At 46.8% G+C, this 12671-nt stretch overlaps 1 protein-coding gene across 3 annotated transcripts in view; it reads right to left on the bottom strand.

The window, feature by feature from the left end:
* The window catches only part of SCMH1 (Scm polycomb group protein homolog 1), a 70554-nt gene extending 65185 nt beyond the window's left edge, over positions 1 to 5369 (bottom strand). For all 3 annotated transcript variants that reach the window (XM_040337938.1, XM_040337939.1, XM_040337940.1), the window contains exon 1: positions 5262 to 5369. The gene's annotated coding sequence lies outside the window, so the exon portion shown is untranslated. The remainder of the gene's footprint in view (positions 1 to 5261) is intronic.
* Positions 5370 to 12671: the final 7302 nt, after the last annotated feature.

The following is a 12671-nucleotide window of genomic DNA, read 5'->3' as shown; positions in this document are numbered from 1 at the left end:
TGTATATGCTGCTGTCATGCATGTACACCGATCAGCCATAATATTGTGACCATTTACAGATAAAAAGAAAGAAATGTTCCATATTTTGTCATGATAAAGCCAAAAACGTAAATGTATTTTATTGGGATTTTATGTGATAGACCAGGGGTTTCTAAACTATGGCCCTCCAGTTGTTCAGGAACTACAATTCCCATAATGCTTAGTCATGTCTGAATGTCAGCGTTTTACAATGCCTCATGGGACGTGTAGTTCCACAACAGCTGGAGGGCCGTGTGATAGACCAACACAAAGTGGCACACAATTGTGAAGTGGAAGGAAAACGATAAATGGTTTTCAACACTTTTTATTTTTACAAATAAATATGTGAAAAGTGTGGCGTGCATTTGTATTCAGCCCCAGAGTCAATATATTGTAGAATTCGCTACAATTACAGCTGCAAGTCTTTTTGGGGATGTCTCTACCAGCTTTGCACATCTAGTAACATTTTTGCCCATTCTTCTTTGCAAAGTAGCTCAAGCTCTGTCAGATTGGATGGAGAGAATCTGTGAACGGCACTTTTCAAGTCTTGCCACAGATTCTCAAATGGACTTAGGTTTGGACATTGACTGGGCCATTCTAACACATGAATATGCTTTGATCTAAACCATTCCATTGTAGCTCTGGCTGTATGTTTAGGGTTGTTATCCTGCTGGAAGATGAACCTCTGCCCCAGCCTCAAGTCTTTTGCAGACTCCAATGCCGCGTACACATGATCGGAAATTCCGACAACAAAACCGTGGATTTTTTTTCCGACTGAATTTTGGCTCAAACTTGTGTTGCATACACACGGTCACACAAATGTTGTCTGAAATTCCGACCGTCAAGAACGCGGTGACGTACAACACGAGCATGTGTCTAATTGATTCTGAGCACGCATGTTTTTTTGTGCGTCGGAATTGAATACAGACGATCGGAATATCCGACAAGAACTTTTCCTGTCGGAAAATTTGAAAACCAGCTCTCAGCACGTTTCTGTACAGTGCTCTCAGCGGCCGCCCCAGACATACGAGAACTGTCTCCATAGAGAGACAGTCACATTCTCCTGCTATGCGAATTGGTTGCAGAGAAACCCGCATCGAATACGCATCTGTGTGAACCCGGCCTAAAAGTTGTCCTGTGGACAGATTCTCCCACATGAGTTGTGGATCTCTGCAGCTCCTCCAGAGTTCCCATGGGTCTCTTGGCCGCATCTCTGATTAATGCTCTCCTTACCCGGCCTGCCAGTTTAGGTGGACGGCCATGTCTTGGTAGGTTTGCAGTTGTTCCATACTCTTTCCATTTTGGGATAATGAAATAAACAGTGCTCCATGAGATGTTCAAAGCTTGGGATATTTTTTTATTTTTTTTTATAACCTTACCCTTCTCCACAACTTTATCCCTGACCTGTCTGGTGTGTTCCTTGGCTTTCATGATGCTGTTTGTTCACTGAGGTTCTCTAACAAATCTCTGAGGGCTTCACAGAACAGCTGTATTAATACTGAGATTAAATTACACACAGGTGGACTCTATTTACCAATTAGGTGACCTAAGAAGGCAATTGGTTTCACTAGATTTTAGTTAGGGGTATCAGAGTAAAGGGGGGCTGAATAAAAATGCACACACCACACTGTTCAGATATTTATTTTGTAAAAATGTTTTAAACGTATTTATAACTTCCCCTCCACTTCACAGTTATATGCCACTTTGTGTTGGTCCATCACATAAAATACCAATAAAATAAATGTTTTTTTTTAAATAAATGTTTTTGGTTGTAACATTTCAGGGGGTTGAATACTTTTTCACTGTAACTGATTATCTCGTTACAATGGCAACTAAAAGTAGGTGGGCTATTGTAGGCAGCAAGTGAACATGTTGTCCCTCAGGTTAATGTGTTGAAAGCAGAAAAAAAGGACCTGAGGAACTTTGACAATAGCCAAATTGTGGATTCCAGACGACTGGATTCTGCTCTCCAAAACTGTAGCTCTTGTGAGATATTCCTGGTCTGCAGTAGCCAGGACCTATAAGAAGTGGTCCAAGGAAGGAAATGTGATGAACTGATGAAAGGGTCATGGGCGGTCGACCAAGGGTCATTGGTGCATATGGAGAGTGAGGTTTTCTCTAAACTTCTCTCCCCGCTCTTACAAGCTTGGCTGAGAGCAGTGGGAAACATTGGCACCTGCTGCAAATCCTGTGGAAAGGGGGTGGGGCTGTTAGCAGGGCAGAACCATACTGTGCGTGTCTACAGATGCACACAGCCCAGCTTAGGAGTGCACATGTGACCCCATAGGAAGCCGCTTCCTATGGGGGCACATGGAGAAGAGGGAGAATGGAGAGCATCTAATACACTTAGCAGGCAAGTATGATATTGTAGAAAAAAAAAATAAGCCGTTACAACCTCTTTAATGCTGGTTCCAATAGAAAGTTGTCAGAACACACAGTGCACTGCAGTTTGTTGTATATGGGGGCTGCGTATCCTCAGACCGGTCAAGGTGCCCACACTAACCTGTGTCTACAGCCAAAAAGGCATACAATGTGCATGTGAGCATCAGAACTGGACGACGGAGCAATGGAAAAAAATGTGTCCTAGTCTGATAAATCATATAATACATGTAGATGGTTGGTGCTTGTACATCACTTAGCTGGGGAAGAGATGGCACCAGGATGCAGTATGGGAAGAAGGAAAGCTGGCGGCGGCAGTGTGATGTTTTGGGTAATGCTCTGCCCCTAAGACGTCTGTAATACCCCTTGAAGAAGGATCACAGATACCGAAACGGCTGTCAGGTTGGACTGAAAGTGGTCTTATGTTTTACTGTATAAAAGCTGGATTTGTATACCACTTACATGTGGCTTTTATATTTCTTACATGACACTATTGTGTTTTTCTTTGTACACTCAATAAATTGATACTTATTTTTCTATACTCCATCTGTTTGTGTCACTTTAAAAGTCCCACCCTTGAGGGGGTTCGTTTGTTTTTCCCAATTCCTTCCACTGACACCAACGACAAGACACTATTCCTTCCACTGACACCAACAACGGGACACTATTCCTCCCACTGACACCAACGACGGGACACTATTCCTTCCACTGACACCAACAACGGGACACTATTCCTTCCACTGACACCAACAACGGGACACTATTCCTCCCACTGACACCAACAACGGGACACTATTCCTCCCACTGACACCAACGACGGGACACTATTCCTTCCACTGACACCAACGACGGGACACTATTCCTTCCACTGACACTTACAACGGGACACTATTCCTTCCACTGACACCAACAACGGGACACTATTCCTCCCACTGACACCAACAACGGGACACTATTCCTCCCACTGACACCAACAACGGGACACTATTCCTCCCACTGACACCAACGACGGGACACTATTCCTTCCACTGACACTTACAACGGGACACTATTTCTTCCACTGACACCAACGACGGGGCGCTATTTCTTCCACTGACACCAACGACGGGACACTATTCCTTCCACTGACACCAACGACAGGACGCTATTTCTTCCACTGACACCAACGACAGGGCGCTATTCCTCCCACTGACACCAACAACGGGGCGCTATTCCTCCCACTGACACCAACGACGGGGCGCTATTCCTCCCACTGACACCAACGACGGGGCGCTATTCCTCCCACTGACACCAACGACGGGGCGCTATTCCTCCCACTGACACCAACGACGGGGCGCTATTCCTTCCACTGACACAAACAACGGGACACTATTCCTTCCACTGACATCAACGACAGGGCGCTATTCCTTCCACTGACATCAATGACAGGGCGCTATTCCTTCCACTGACATCAATGACAGGGCGCTATTCCTTATACTGACACCAACGACGGGACACTATTCCTTCCACTGACACCAACGACGGGACACTATTCCTTCCACTGACACAAACAACGGGACACTATTCCTTCCACTGACATCAACGACAGGGCGCTATTCCTTCCACTGACACCAATGACAGGGCGCTATTCCTTATACTGACACCAACGACGGGACACTATTCCTTCCACTGACACCAACAACGGGACACAATTCCTTCCACTGACACCAACGACGGGGCACTATTCCTTCCACTGACACCAACGACGGGACACAATTCCTTCCACTGACACCAACGACGGGACACTATTCCTTCCACTGACACCAACAACGGGACACTATTCCTTCCACTGACACCAACGACGGGACACTATTCCTTCCACTGACACCAACGACGGGACACTATTCCTTCCACTGACACCAACAACGGGACACTATTCCTTCCACTGACACCAACGACGGGGCGCTATTCCTTCCACTGACACCAATGACAGGGCGCTATTCCTTATACTGACACCAACGACGGGACACTATTCCTTCCACTGACACCAACAACGGGACACAATTCCTTCCACTGACACCAACGACGGGGCACTATTCCTTCCACTGACACCAACGACGGGACACTATTCCTTCCACTGACATCAACGACAGGGCGCTATTCCTCCTTATACTGACACCAGAATGAAAGCTGGAAGAGGCAGTGTGACGTTTTGGGCAATGCTCTGCTGGGAAACCTTGTGACCTGCCATTCATGCAAATCAGTGGTCTCCAGACTGTGTCCCTTTGTTGTTTTATCTGGCCCTTGGGAAATGATTCCCCCCACTGTCGGCAATAGTGAGGTATAGTCCCTGCCACTGACAACAACGATGGGGAGCCTACTGTCATGGTGGGTAGTCCTAATGTTATGGCTGCTCAGTGTATATTAGTTTAACATGCAATCACTGTTGATGTATAAGATTTTGTATTATGCCACTTGTATACTATGTACAGACATAAACAGAACAATGACGTTTGCAGTCAGGGATAATGGCAGCACCCAGAGCTGACCAGCCACGGAGGTAGAGTCCCAGCTGTCATTGATGAGAGGTGGGAGCAGTCCATACAATAGAGCCCCAGCTGTGTATGAGGGAAGCTGTCACCCTGACTCCATCACACAATGAGCCTAATGTGACACCTTCATCTAATGGACGGAGCCCTCCTCCCTCCCTCTCCTATAAACACAAGCAGCCAGGCTCTCTCCCAGCTCCAGCAGGGCCCAGTGCTGGACCAGGCTTCCTCTCCCTCCTCACACACTGCCGTAAAGTGAGGAGGTTGAAGGTAGTAGGCGTCCGCCGTGTTTCCCGCTCGCTCCGCACCCAGCGGTCAGCCCCGGTGCTCACTTACCCCCTTGGCTCAGTGACTGCTTTCCCTCCCGGGCTTTAGTACAGGGAGCTCAGTCTGCAGCCGCCATGATCTTTCCTACGCAACCAGACGTAAAAACAGCCCCCCTCCTCCTTCCCTCACTCCTCCTTCCCCGTCCTTCCCTCCTCTCCATCTAGTGCCCGGTGTATAGAAGGCAGGCTGAGGCCAGGGAGCGCAGGGATACCTCAGGCCTACACTCTGAGGAGAATGAGGGACACAACCTTTGTGAGGAAACCATAGAAGATTTCATTCATTCTATAGCGGCTGTGTCCTGTTATGCTGCATTTTATACACGACTCTTCTGCAGGACCAACACTTGCCAACCAGGCTTTTCCACGAACTTTTATACGCAAGTTTATATCAGTATTTTTTGCTAGAAAATTTCTTCTAACCCCCAAACATTATACTTTAATTATTTTTTTAGCAGAGACCCTAGGGAATAAAATGGCTATCGTTGCAATTTTTTATGCCAAACGGTATTTGCGCAGCGGTTTTGCATACGCAGTTTTTTGGGGGGGGGGGGGGAATTACATTTTAATGGGAAAAAAAACAAAACAATTTGTTTCTAAAATGTGAAAGATGGTATTACGCTGAGTAAATAGATACACGTCACGCTTTTAAATTGCGAATGCTCGTGGTATGGCGACAAACTACAGTACTTAAAAATCTTCAAAGGTGACGCTTTAAACACCTTTACAGGTTACCTGTTTAGAGTTACAGAGGAAGTGCTAGAATTATTGCTCTCGCTCTAACATTCGCGGTGATACCTCACATGCTTGACTTATTTATTTTATTTTTACACTGTCCCTTTTAATTTTTTTTTTTTTTTTATTGAATCACTTTTTTTTATGTAAACATCCCTTGTAATCGAAATAAGGATGACAGGTCCTCTTTATGAAGAGGTCTGGGGTCAAAAACAGCCCAAATCTCTTTAACTTCTTGCTACCTGCACTATAGCTGAATGACAGCTACAGGAACCCGCTTCCTGTGCACCCGCTCGGGCTCCCATCAGGAAGAATCTGTTATAGTCGTGTCTCATGGACAAAGATCGTGGTAAATGGCTAAACGGCGGCCTTTTACCATGTGATCGCCATGTCCAATGACATGCAATCACAAATGAAAACAGAAGCCAGTCATCCGAGCGTGAGAGACTTTGCTTCTCTCACAGAGACCAAGTGTGAGGGAAGCAGAGATCTGTGCCAACCGTGAGTGTATCTGCTCGTCACACAGTGCCCATTTAGTGTTACGCAGTGCCTCATCAGTGCTGCTTCATCAGTGGAACCCCTATCAGTGCACATCGGTGCATTTCATTGTACTTCAGTGTATATCGGCGCCCATCAGTGCACATTGGTGTTGCTGATCAGTACCGCTCATCAGTGCTGCCTCTTCAATGGAGCCTCATCTGTGCCACCTCATCAGTGGATATCAGTGTAGCTGATCAGTGCATCCCCATCTGTGCGGTGTATACCAGTGCAGCCTTATCATATCAGTGCTCATCAGTTTAGCCTGATCAGTGCAGCCTTCTCAGTACCCATCTGTGCAGGCTCATTAGAACCCATCAGCGCTTATCTGTGCAGGCTCATCAGTACCCATCTGTGCAGCGTCATCAGCGCCTATCAATGCATGCTCACCAGTGTTGCCACCATGTCCATTTTTTTTTTTTACATGTGAGGAGGCATTCCAAATTTTAAGTGCGGCCGGAAAGAGCAGGGGGGATCTCTGTATCAGATTCTGCTTTTTAGCTCTGATTCCAATTACAAGCCAGTGCTAAGCAGTGAGACACTTTACAGATTCAGAGGAGGAGAATAGTGTGCCCACAAAGGCGTTCTGGCGAGGAGCAGGCTGCCACAAGTAGAGCAGTGGCATCTACCATAAGTGCAGCCCCATCCACCAATAGGACAGTGGCATCCACCAGCAATGGCGTACCTCTGCAAGAAAGGCCAGGTACCAGTGGGGTGTCGCCTCAGCCCCAAAGGGTTAGGGACCCATGCCAGCCTTCCATATGCCCTTCAAAACCCTCTGTGGCTTCCTCCTAACTCAGGCCCAGCCAGGTGTCCAGGTAAATATGTAAATATTTGCCCCCATAGATTTTGCCAATCTACTCGGTAGCAATGCCCAGAACAAGATATTTCATGATAATGCGATTCTTGCATTATAACGATAATACTCAGTGCCCTTCCCGAAATGATCCAGCATATGAAAAGTTGTATAAAATTAATCTACCTCCAAATTGTTTTTCAGAAAAATGTACCCAATTATTTACCCCAGACCAAAATATCTGTGTGGATGAGTCGCTTGTCCACTTCACCAGCAGGCTGGGCATCAAGCAATCCATCCCCAACAAAAGGGCCCAAATTGAGGTGAGAATTTGCAAATTCTACAACAGAGCAGACTCCATTTTCCCAAAAACGTCCCACCTGTGAAACGGGCCAAAAATTTCAAAATAAAAGCTGGGTGTGCTCCAGAGGAGGAGTTAGAAGAGACACCACGTATTATTGTCCCCAGTGTCTTTCCCAACCAGGCCTCTGCATAGGCGACTGTTTCCACTGTTACCATACTGCTCTACATTATTAGTGAAGTATGGTAAATGTAGTTCTCAATTCTTGCCATTTACCTTCACACCCCTTATGCCACGGTCTACTCCTTAACTGACCCTGGCCTGTTATTTGACCACGCTTCTGAGTACCACTTACACTGTACATACCTCTGCCTGCTCTGGAACTGACCCTGGACTGTTTATTGACTGATGTTTTTTGCCTCTCTTGGATTGATCTTTCACCCTGCTACTGTAGTAGTGGAATTTACGATAATACAGGGGCCTCACATATGTGAGAGGCTTGAGAATTGTTTTTCCGGATGGAGAAAACACATTTTTTTGGTTTTCTCATTCCCAGATTAGGGTCTGGGGACCGGAGACTTCAAAGAGATTTGAGTATGAGAAGCCTCTACCCCTATCCCCATTCTTTCTTGACTGAGGCCCTAAGCCCAACATTTCTGCCTGCTTCTGACTTATTGCCATCATGCTTCTGCCTGCCACATAAACTGACCACACCTCTGCCTACTACCCGTACTATGGACCATGGGCTAGAGGTAGACCGATATATCGGTCGGCCGATATATCGGCCGATATTTGGCCGTTTTTGTGAAATCGGCATCGGCCGATTTTTGTGAAAGAATCGGCCGATTCGCGGCTAAAGTGTCCGGCCCGCATGGCCGCCTGCCCTGCAGTACTGACCCCGCTCCCATGTATCCGATTCCTCCTATCTGCACGGCCACCACAGAAGGGATATAGATTTCACTGGCATCACGCCGTCCGCCGTGCCCCGCCCCCTCGGCGTGCTGTATTAGGGACAGGGAGAAACAATCATTGGCTTACAACTGCCGCCTGACTAATGTAACTCCCCCCCAGCAGGAATGTCTTCCTTCCCTGCTGAGGCGGAACCTGCTGGCATTACACCTAAGTTCTAAACAATGATTGGCTGATCCGCTCAACAGCATGCACCTAGCCTATTAGGTGCATGCAGATAGAATTGGATTATGATACCCAGCATGTATGGAGGGTAAGTTGCCCAAATTATGTGCTACTGTGCCCCCCTGCAGAATTTATTTAAACTCCTTTTAAAAAGGGAAACCTGGCTGAGGCTGGCATTGTGAAGATGGATGAGGATGACTCTGGGTGGATATGAGAGTTACATTGTGGAGATCCTCTTCACAATGTAACTCTCATCCCCACACAGAGTCATCCTCATCCATCTTCACAATGCAACACAATCATCTTCATCCCCACCCAGCACCATCCACCCCACTACAACGCATTCCCTGCACCATCCATCCCTTTCCACAACACATCCCCACCCATGCCCAGCACCATCCATCCCTCTCCACAATGCACCCCCACCCACCCCTCTCCACAATGCATCCCCACCCATGCCCAGTGTATTTTTTTTCTTTTTTAATAATTGAGGTGGCACTGATGGGCTGCACTGGTGGGCACTAATGAGGTGGCACTGATGGACACTAATGGGCTGAACTGGTAGGCACTGATGAGGTTGCACTGACAGGCTGAACTGGTGGACACGAATGAGGTGGCACTGATGGACACTGATAGGCTAAACTGGTGAGCTGCATTGGTGGGCACTGATAGGCTGCACTCCACCTCTCCACCCTAAACAATAACCTCCTCCCCAACCTAGATTATCTGATATAATGGGGGGAAAAAAAAATTCGGCCTAAAATATCGGCCGCAAAAAACCGGCCTAAAATATCGGCCATCGGCCGCCCCAATTTTGGAATATCGGCATCGGTATCGGCCAGAGAAAAACCCATATCGGTCGACCTCTACCATGGGCCAGATTCACATACATTTGCGGCCGTGTAACGTAACCTGTTTACGTTACACCGCCGCAAGTTTCCAGTTTTAGTGCCCGATCCACAAAGCACTTACCTGGAAACTTGCGGCGGTGTATCGTAAATACGTCCGGCGCAAGGCGTTCCAAATCGAATGGGCGGGTACAATTTAAATTAGTCGCGCTCCCGCGCCGGACCTACTGCGCATGCTCCATTTCGTAACTCCCGCCATGCTTTGAGCGAAGTGACGTCATTTTTTCGAACGGCGACGCGCGTAGCGTACTTCCGTATTCCCGGACGTGTTACGCAAACAACGTTAATTTTTAAATTTCGACGCGGGAACGACGGCCATACTTTATACAGCAATGCGATTGCTGTGTAAAGTTAGGGCAGGTCAAACGACGACTAAAATTGCGACGGGAAACTAGAGTAGCGGTGACGTAGCGAACGCGAAAAACCATCGTGGATCGCCGTAACTGCTAATTTGCATACCCAACGCTGGTTTACGACGCAAACTCCCCCCAGCGGCGGCCACGGTATTTCATCCTAAGATCCGACAGTGTAAAACAATTACACCTGTCGGATCTTATGGATATCTATGCGTAACTGATTCTCTGAATCAGTCGCATAGATACTCTGAGAGATACGACGGAGTATCTGAGATACTCCGTCGTATCTCGACTGTGAATCTGGCCCCATGTTCCTAGTACCAGGACAACATCTCTGTCTGCTACCTGTACTGATCCTGGACTTTATATGGACAGTATCCCTGCCTGCTGCCTGTACTGACTATGGACAATATTCCTGCCTGCTGCCTGGACAAATACATTTGCTGTCACTGACCATGTACCTGCCTGGACCAAAGCTCTCCTCTGTGGACAGCTCCTCTACTAAAACCACAGTTAAAGTGATTGTAAGGGTTAATTAAAAAAAATAACAAACATACCATACTTACCTCCACTGTGCAGTTTGTTTTGCACAGAGTGGCCCCGATTCTGGTCTTCTGGGGTCCCTCATGGCTGTCTCGGCTCCTCCCCGCAAGAGCTAACCCCCGTTCTGGGAAGCGCTCCCCCAAGGGGGTTAGCCATAGCCGCCAAGTGTATCACTCGGCCCTGCCCCCCGGCGCATCACATCCCTCCAGGGGGCAGAGGTGGAGATTATGATAAAATACTCCTTCAGAAGGAAGAAAAATGGATACATGAATTATCTGCTTTAAAATATCCCAGCCTTAATGATGCCTTTAGTTTTAAACCTTTTCTCTAATGTGCCCCTTCATTCTTAATTTTTATTTGCCGTTTTTTTTCTTCCTTTTCCCTTTTCCTTGATCCATTCCCATTTTAGCAATAAATTGTAAATATTGATTTCTGTTGATCATAAACCTGGAATGTATGTCCTTAAGTGGTTAACAGGGAGACTGAAATGTCCAGATTGTTGTAAAGTAAATTTAGACTTATTCATTTAACCACAATATTTTTTTTTCAAATACTTTATTTTCTATTTTGTCCCTTCAGTAATCCATTCATTCCAGCAGTTGCCACTCACTTCTGGTCATACGGACGATTCGGGCACAATATTGACCGGGTGTAAATCACCTGTGTCATATTGAGCCCTTAGGCAATCTATCTTGGTGCAACTGTGCATCCACCTAATCCTTAATTTAACATCCCAGCCTGGCGTGCTGAGCCCCATGCTAAATGCATTCTTTTTTTTTTTAAATCAGAAAAAGGGTTTATTATGCCAACATAGGAAAAAAATTCAGAGTTGTACATTGCCAGTCATAATCACTCAATAGTAAATACTTATACTGCAATACACAAGCAATGTAAACAAATCAAAACAATTAAGCAGTGGCACCAAAAAGCATAATAAGCATACATCTTAAAGCGGAGCTCCACCCTAAAGTGGAACTCACGCTGATCGGCACCCGCCCCCCCTCCGGTGTCACATTTGACACCTTTCAGGGGGGAGGGGGGTGCAGATACCTGTCTAAAGACAGGTATTTGCACCCACTTCCGGCTACGGGCAAAAGACGGGTTTTTCTGACTTCCCGTCTGTCGCCCGTTGTGTGCTGGGAACACTCGGCTCCCAGCACACAGCGTGTGAGCCAATCGGCGGGCGCAGCTTCACTTCCTGGTTCCCTCACTGAGGATGGCGGGGGGAGCAGCAGAGAGACGAGCGATCGCCGCTGGACTCCAGGACAGGTAAGTGTCCTAATATTAAAAGTCAGCAGCTGCAGTATTTGTAGCTGCTGGCTTTTAATATTTTTTTATACTGACACATCCGCTTTAAGAAAAGAGTATAGGAACATTATTCCAGACAGTGAGAGCAATCCCACTGTCCAGCACTTCAAAACAGAAAAGGCCAACGGCCATACCAAAAACCAACCTTACCCCTAGTCCACCCATCCAATAGGAACTATCCCCTTAGCGAACTATGGAAAAGTATGAAAAATACAGTGCCTGCCAATACATATCTCCAATAACAATTATGTATTTAACGCCTAGCAGTGTCCACTATGCACTGAGCAAATGTGTCATAATCAATTGCGGGGGCGCCAACCCAGGGGTGTCCAACCAGGCCTGCCATATGGAAAAAAAATTCTGAGAGGCGTTTCTATGCTGATATGTCAGGTGCTCTCGTATAAGGATATAATTAACTTGATCTATCCACTGCTTTTTAGTCGGAACGTGCGGGGACAACCAAAATCTAGCCACCAGTTTTCTAGCTAAGTACAAAGTCTGATCACAGCTACGTTAATAAAGGGGGGGGGGGTTATACCTCCTCATCAACTGCTCCCAAGATGCATATTATGGGGTCCAAAGGGACCCTAACCTGATAGACCAAGGAAATAGCCTCCATGACATCGCCCCAGTATCGATGTAACTTGGGACAGCGCCACATTAGGTGAATGAGCGATCCCTCCCCCCCCCCCCACATCGTTTTGGACAAAGGTGAATCTCTTCTTCCCCAACAATGTAATTTAATCAGTGTGCGGTAAGCCCTATTGAATAAATTAGATAGTCTATGTGACTGGGATACAGACGT

This window comes from Rana temporaria, chromosome 2 (assembly GCF_905171775.1).
Source record: "Rana temporaria chromosome 2, aRanTem1.1, whole genome shotgun sequence".
NCBI classification, from domain to species: domain Eukaryota; kingdom Metazoa; phylum Chordata; class Amphibia; order Anura; family Ranidae; genus Rana; species Rana temporaria.
Note: the sequence above shows the minus strand (reverse complement) of the source record. Positions and strands in the feature narration are given on the sequence as shown.